The following is an 8,514-nucleotide window of genomic DNA, read 5'->3' on the forward strand; positions in this document are numbered from 1 at the left end:
CATGGAGATTTTCCTTATTGATGGTTTGCCCCAGCTACTAATACACCCAGCAACCGCTCCAGTTCTCTACCAGTTCCCATTATAGTATGCAAGTAATTATAATGTTTAGCTTCCTAGCATGTACATCAACTGCATATACTTTTAGATCTATATAAATTATGGTTATGAGAGTTCTGCTTGTAAGGTTAGGGGGAATGGTGATGAAGCGGATGATGATGGTGGGGCTCGTGAGGATCTGGATTGAGGTCCTGTGCCTCAGGAAGCCATGACTATGGGGGGAGAAGGTCCTGGTGTTCTGAGACCTAAACGTTCCTATGCTAAGGCGGTTGGGAATGCATTAGGGCCTGCTATTGATTCACTTCCATAACCGATTCAAGCAGGTGAGATTAGGAAGATTATCATCCCTCAACAAAGCCTACGAATCAAAGAGGTAGGCCTTCCAATTTTCTCTTATCGGAAGAGTTGATTTCAGACCTATTTTCTTGGATGATCTACGATAAGTGGCTGCAGAAAAATGGAATCTCAGTCAGGGTGTTATTGTGCACCCCCTCGGGAAGGGATATGTCATTTTCCAATTCCAGTGTGAAGGGAATAAGGCAGTTGTTTAGAGAAGAAGCCCTATGAAGATAGGTTCTCAACTCATTCGTTTCCAACACTGAAAACCTAATTTTAACATTCATGTGAAGAAAACTTGGTCTAAACTGATATGGATTTGCTTCCCCGATCTCCCCTTGGAGTATTGGTACGAGAATGTGCTTCTTTCGATAGAGAAGGTCGTGGGGAGACCTGTCGCCTTGGATCGCCACACCAAGCAAGGTCTGATGGGTTATTATGCTAGGGTTTTAGTGGAAATGGACATCTCTAAAATGTCTTCTCGTATTGAGGAGTTTCAAGTTGAAAGTTTTGAACTCGGCACATCGAAGGGTTTTGGCTTCTGGAAAAGGGTTTTGTATGAAGAGGACATTAGTCATTGTGGATTTTTTAAGAAGTTGGGTTACAAAGTGGGGGAGTGCAGAACCATGAAGCTAAAAGATGAAAAACAAGCTGCCACGGACAAATCGGCCACTGTTCCAGGAGTTGTTTACATGGAAGATGGAGTTGACTCAGTCTGTGTTGGCTCACAAATAGGTAGAATACCAAATGTGGAAGTTATTCCACACGATACTCTTTCCAAAAATACGGCTTCACTAGCTATCAAAGTGCTGATAAGGAGGGAGAGATCCAAATTGTTTTAGACTCTCTTAGAGGAAATCTCGTGATTATAGGAAACTCCACCTCACAGGATATGGATGCAGATCCTATCTGTGACCTTCCTAGTTTGGAGCAAGGACAAGTGGTTGGATCAGGGTCGAAGTCGGATCTCAGTAGTAAGAACCCATCCGAGGATGAGGAAGAGAGCTCCACTGATTCTATTGAGAATTTGGTGGATGAAGAGACTACTATGGACAAGGTCGCCTTCAAGGACTTGCCACCTAGGCCAAGAAGGGAAGCCACATACCGAGGTCGTGGAGGTGGTGGTTCTTTGAGAGGAGGTCGCACTGCTTCCACTGCTCATTCTTTGCCAATTGGTAGAGATTCTCAACTCACTAGTTTCCCTTTATCTGATATCAGGGATGGACGGGTTGCTATGCATTTTCAGGAGGTTGAGAAGATTGAAAATGTTCTCTACGCTCATGAGAAAGGAGTGGCTGGTCCTTCTAGAGGGGGGAAATAAGAAAAGAGGAAAGGAGGTTAGACTAGCAAGTCTAGAGGGACCAATTAATAAATTGTTTCCAATGAGAGTTCATTTTTGGAACATCAAAGGCATGAAGAAGGCTGTTGGTATTAAAGCCTTGTCATCCATCAGTAGAGATCATTCTCCTGATGTTGTTTGCATGGTTGAGCCCACGATTAATGTAAGTAAATTCCACTTCTTGTTTTTCAACAAATTGGGGTACAAATCTAATTTTATTCATAATGTTCGTGTGGATAACATTCCTAATCTTTGGGTGATTCAAAAGCATGGAACGGTTCATCCTTCAGTTATTTCTATGTCTAACCAGCAAATCACCATGGTTGTTGATTGGAATAGTAGGAAAGTTGGTCTCTCTTTTCATTCATGCAAGTTTCCTTAAGGTGATGCGCCCCTTTGGATTGATCTAGGGGATGGTGGGTTGGGTCTTTCATCAATTCCTTGGTCCGTCATTGGAGACTTCAATGCAACTTTGCTATCTCATGAAAAGATGGGTCTAGGTAGATTTAATCAGAGTGCTACGACGGAATTCCAAGCTATGGTGGATTCGTGTCATTTAATTTTGGTTCCCTCTCAGGGAAAGAAATGTACTTGGGCGAAAGACCGAAGTTTCAGCAATGGGAAATGGATTGACTATTTTAATAGCATCTCTCAATGAGTTCTTCAAACTACTGTGTCTGATCATACCCCCTCCTGATTTTATCAGATGTGATCTCGAAGCCTGCTAATATCCCCTTTAGATTTCATAATTTTTGGATGGAGGATGTCAACTTCTTATCTATTGTCAAAGAAGTCTGGGTTCAGCCAAAAGTTGAAATAGGTGAAGATGGCCATCAGGCCCTTGGAAAAACAGGCATTACCTAATTTAAATTCTGAGATGTGAAAGTTGTTGCTGTTTTGAAATCCATTCAAGATGATATTGAGGCCTTAGTCTGATGATTTATTCGATAAAGAATTTGTTGCTAAAATTGCTTATCTTAGAGCCTCCCAAAGACACGCTCAGCTTTGGTCTAAAAAAGCCAAGCAGAAGTGGATGAAGGAAGAAGATTGTAATTCCAAGTATTTTCACCTCTCTGTGAAAACAAGGCGTGCTCGCAATCAGCTTAGATCTCTTCTGAAAGAAAATGGGTCTTGGACCTCTGATTAGCATTCTTTGAAGTCCTAAATTTCTAGCTACTATGAATCTTTTCATAGTGTAGAGCAGGTGAACCCTCACAGGGAGCTTTTGGACGGTATTCCTTAGGAGTTAGGGGTGACCCGACTCCTCACACATAAGTCCAGGCATGTATCGAAGTTGTCAAAAGGCCTTGAGCATGACCAAGGGCAACCACCCGTGCAAGATCAGTCATGGGATAGTAAGCTGTCTTGACCACCGAAAATATGCCATCGGATCCACTGGGCTTGAATCCGGTGGGCTGTTTTCAGTGAACAAAACAGGTTGTTGTCATGGTGTCGATGCCCGTAGGTCCTACCACTCACGTCGTAAATAGTCTCGGATGATCCCAAATCATTCCCCACACTTTAGTTGTGACGTGAACGTATTTTGAGCCTAAGTGGATAGGTTCTTAGGCTCCGAAAGCCATAATAACCGATTGGTCCGAATAGGGTCCAACCAAACAGACCCTAAGGTCCATTTTAACTTATAAGTTAGAAATGAGGAAATGATTTCCTCATTTTTGTTGTGTCCAATGTAAGGAAAGAGAGAAAAATGAGAAGAAGGAAGAAGAAGAAGGAGAAGGCTTACCTTGGTGCCGGCTGCCGCTAAGTTGCTAGAATCACTACCGGAGGTAAGTATACTCACTTCCACCACTTTCTCTCTTCATTTTGACCTAGACAAAGCTAGTTATGGATGGAATATTAGTGTACAAACCATTTTAAGGTTGTAGAATGTGTGTTCTACCCTCCCACTATTGTTACCATGCTCGAACCAAGCCGGATGAGCTCTGCTAACAAGTATTGCCAAATGACCAACTAGGGTTTTGATCGTTTGACCGACGTATCTCCCAAATGGCTTGATGGAATCGAGATTTTATTGGCTTAGAATGATGATGGGAACATCCCTTACAAACTCCACGGAACAAATCCTAGTGATCGGGCACGAGCCAAAAAGCCCAAAAATGGGTGGACTGTCCTGAACCACCATCGGAGACAAAGGATACAGTCTAATGCGTCGTAGTAGAATTTACCAGACTTAGTTTGTATTGTTAGGTGGGTAATAAATAAATGAACTGCATCACGAGCATCATGGACTATGCGTTTAATTTCCACTATCATGCATCATGAATTATTGTCACTACTGTCTTGCTTGGATGTGCTTGACCCCACCCCTCACTAAACGAGTTGGAAAGCTCACCCCATGTATACACACTTTTTAGATGATGATGCAGGTATGATCGTGCCTGTGGCTAGCGACTCTTTTTCCACTGGACCTGAGTACGGAGTGAGCGACTAGTGGATGTCGGAAGCGGAGGAGCATGGCCAGGATTGTGCTTGTGACTTTTGTGCATACGCGGCGCCATTAGGTGTTCGACGTATTTTTGATTATGTTGATACAGGTATGTGAATATTATGTTTTAAACTTGATATATGTAAGTCTTGAAGGATTGTAAACATAATAACTTGGTTAATGATATTATGTTTATCATTAGATAATTTCCCCATTTATATCTGATGATTTTGCTATTATAATCTGATTCTACTGCTTTTGGTTGGTTGTGATGTGAGATTGTGAAATGTTAAGGCACTGTTATCAGCGATCCTGGTAGGTTTGTAAGATAGGTATGTGTCTTACTCACACTGCCAGTATTCCTAATGGTAAGTTGGGTCTATTAGAATTAGGCTGTGACACGAAGAACCTCATGGGGGAGGGATTTTTATTTCTAGTAAAACTCAAGAATAGTTAAAGGTGGGGATTGAAGAACACACTAGTTTTAGTAAAATTGGATTCGACTAAGAATTTGGATTGATGATCTTCAAAGTCCCAAAGAACACTTTGAAGATCCGAACAGGATTTCGGATCTTGACGAAGAGCGCTCTGAAGACTCAAAGAAAATCAAGAGGGGAGGGGAGGAGAGAGGGGCAGAGCTTCACTACTATGGATTGAGATGGGGTTGTTTGGTGTGTCAAATCCAAAAGAGGGGGTATTTATAGGTTTTTCTAGCCAATGGGAAAGAGGGAACATCTTTATCCAACAGACGAAAGAAGGTTTTTTGCCTAAAGTGGGTGAAGCAAACTTCTATCCAATGGACAAAAGGGGTTTTTGGAGTAAAATGGGTGAAACAGACTTTTATCCAATGGGTAAAAGAGGGGTTTTGGGAGAGAGAATCCTTAGCCAAAAAAGTGGGATTTTGGTTACAAGTAGGTGAAGGGATTCCCTTCACCCACAGGGCCAACTGAAAACCAATCTTGGCCATTACCGGTGGCGTGCAAGATTGGGCCGAAGTGCACGGGACATGATTAGTATGAAGGCAGGCAATGCGGGCAATGTCATGGGTGTACGGCGTATGGAACACGGGTACTGGCATATGGGTGTGCAGAGCATGGCATGACGCCATGGCATGGGCAGCAACTAGCAATGGGGGTGTGGGCATGGACAGCTGATGAGCACAATAATATGTGACATCTTAGGGATATAAGTGTACATTTTGCCCCACTTTGGATAGTACTACTTTTATTTTTTCTTGTTTTTTTATTTCAGTTTCCAAGTCTACAAGAGAAAGTGCTTAAAGTGAATCAAGAACCAATCCAAAGGTGGGACCCACTCATTGGTACCACATTCTCTCTCCTACAAAATCCTGAAGATTATTCGCTCTCCTTGCCACCGCACAAGATCTTAAAGATGCTATGCAAAGATTCCTTTCTAATTTAATCAAGATTGCAAGATATTGGTTAATATTGCAAGGAAGGAATAAAATTTGTTAATTTTGGAAACGGATTCTCTCTTTCCTCACACAATATCTCAGAGAATGAGGATTTTTACCAAGATTTTATTTTATTTTATTTTATTTCTTTTCTTAAAGAAGGTTTGTGGAAGGAAGGAGGTAAGAAAAAAATCCTATAAAAGCCCCTTCCTCCCCCCTCCTATTTATTATTCTTCTTAGTTTACTTTTTAGTTTATGCTTAGTTTTCTTCTTTCTCTTCTTCTCTCACTCTCTTTAGTTTTAGTTCTTCTTTATTTTTGCTTTAATCACTTTTGTAATAATTTTTTATATCAATTAATGCAAGTACTCTTTTATTCTTATTCAGCCTTGTATGTTTATGATCTATGCAATTGAGTTGTAATTTTTAAAGTTATAGTTCTAGGCTTAGATCTAGGTGACAAGATCACGAACCGTGGAGCATCTTTTTTTTTTCAAGTCAGTTTTTTTTTTAAGATTTGTTTTCTCTAGTACTAGAAATTTCAGATTTAGTTTATTCCAGATCTGGTTTTTAGTATTGGTAGTATCTCAAATCACCCAAGCTTTCAAGTTCAAGCATTGAAGTTCAAGTAAGTAGGCTCCCTCAGTAGTCTTCTCTCCCCCCTCTCATTCCCTCTTCTGACTACCCTTTCTTTCTTAGTTTAGGATTTTAATTTCAGTCGTTACATTATTGTTATCCTTTTCCCCCAAGATTCATAGCTAGTGTATATGTTGGCTTTGCCCCTCCTAGCCATAGAACCATCAATTTATTGCTTTTATTTTAATTGTCTCCTTTTCCCTAAAGCCAAGTAGAGTAACCCTTGTAAGAGTGACTCTCTGGTCAAGTAGGGAAGCTCATATTATGATACATCCCTTGGCTAAGTAGAGAAACCTACTTGTGAGTCTCTCTCTAGCTTTCTCCCCTTTCTTTTACTTTATTTTTATTTCAGTATTTTTTTCCTTTATTTTTTTTAATTGCATGGGTTGTTTATTTTCATTTATTTATTTATTTAATTTTAATTGCGTGGTTTGTATCTTTAAATTCTTAGATGACGAATGGTTAGGATGTTATTTTAGATACATATGTTTAGGACGGTAGATAGAATTAGATCACAACCATTAATAGGTTCACTTTCGTATTATTAAAAGAAAAAAAAATAAAGTGGCTGCTCTCCCTGAGTTCGACCTGTAGCTACACTGATCCGTACATTTGCGGTTACATTTAAAATCTCAAACAAGTTTTTGGCACTGTTGCCAAGGAGACAGTTCCATGTTATTTTTCACTTTTTTTTAGTAAATCGGAGTGCTTTATTTGCTTTGTTTTTTTTTTCTTTTATTTTATAGACAGGTTTCACCCTGTAGCAGTAAGCTCCCAAAAATCCAAAAATCAAAAAAATCAAATAAGAAAAAAAAAAAGAGTTTTTCTTTCCATTCTTTTGTGCTTGTCTTACTCTAGTTGTGGGTAGTTTTCTGTTGCATGAGTGTGTGGTCCCGTGATTCTACCAATCGTTTAGTAAGAGTACCTATTTTTAGAATGGCAAAACAAGCCTAAACCTACTTTAAAGGATAGATTCTGCCCAGCCAGGGTAGCCAAACCTTCTTGCATTAGATTACCAGCTGCCAAGGGAACAATTATGAGCTTAAAACTCAATTCATCACTATGTTACCCCACTTCCATGGGCTATCTTCCGAAGATGCTTATTTGTTCCTGAGAGAATTTGAGGAGGTTTGTGTCCTCATTAAGATACAACAGCTCAGTGATGATGCTGTTAAACTTAGATGCATTACCTTTTCGCTCAAGGATGGAGCAAAAAGATGGTTATATGGGCTACCAACTAATTCTATTACCACATGGGATCAGTTTATGATAGCGTTCTTAAGAAAAATTTTTCCCTTGCATAAAACAAACAAACTTAAGAGCGAGATTATGCAGTTCCGACAAAAACCTCAAGAGTCATTTTCTAGACTCATGGAAATGTTTCAAGACCTTCTCCAAGAGTGTCCCCATCACGGGATTGACAAATGGCATCTTTGCCAAATAACTTATGAAGGGATAGACTACCATACCAAGCAGATGTTAGAGTCTATGTGTCCTATAGGCTTCACAGCTTATGCGGATGAAAATGAAGCTTGGAACTTTTTGGTTGACCTAGCTGAAAAGACAAGAGAATGGGAGTCTATTCAGGAAAGTGAAAGAACTATAGGAGGTAAATGGTACTATTTCGATGGGATAGTAGCCAAGGAGGCCCATTTAGATAGCCTCATTAAAAGAATAGAAGCCCTTGTTCCTAAAGCACATGCCCCAGTCCACCAAGTCCAAAATCAGGTCTCCCCTGGACATGTAATGGAAGAATGCCCCAACAGTTCTGGGGGCAATGAAAGTGTTAATGCTCTTTACCCGAACAACCCGTTTAGCAACACTTACAATCCAGGGTGGAGAAATCACCCTAATTTTTCATGGAGCCAAGGGAATCAAGGAGGTCCATCCAACTTTTACAACCAAGGGCAGCCTAGTTGTCACACCCCGTTCCTCGCTGAACCGGGTGAGTGACCGGGTTAACACCAGTTAACCCAAACCTGCCTGGATCATCAGATACTGTATTCCACCACAGCATACACACAACTAATATAAACTCATCAGATCAGCGGAAGACTAAGTTTTACCTGTGAATAATCCCATCCGAATATATGCACTACAATAATTGTGATACAACTAATATAAACTTATCCGAATTGTGATACAATAATTATATACATGTGGGCCCGAAGGCATGATAATTACACAATAAAAGTACAATTCATATATCAAGTATGTAAAGGAAATCATCAAAATAATCAAAGTACACAGCTCGGCTCGGCAACAAGGCTAGAGCTCAGCTCGGCATC

Source organism: Macadamia integrifolia, unplaced genomic scaffold, assembly GCF_013358625.1.
Source record: "Macadamia integrifolia cultivar HAES 741 unplaced genomic scaffold, SCU_Mint_v3 scaffold1941, whole genome shotgun sequence".
NCBI classification, from domain to species: Eukaryota; Viridiplantae; Streptophyta; class Magnoliopsida; order Proteales; family Proteaceae; genus Macadamia; species Macadamia integrifolia.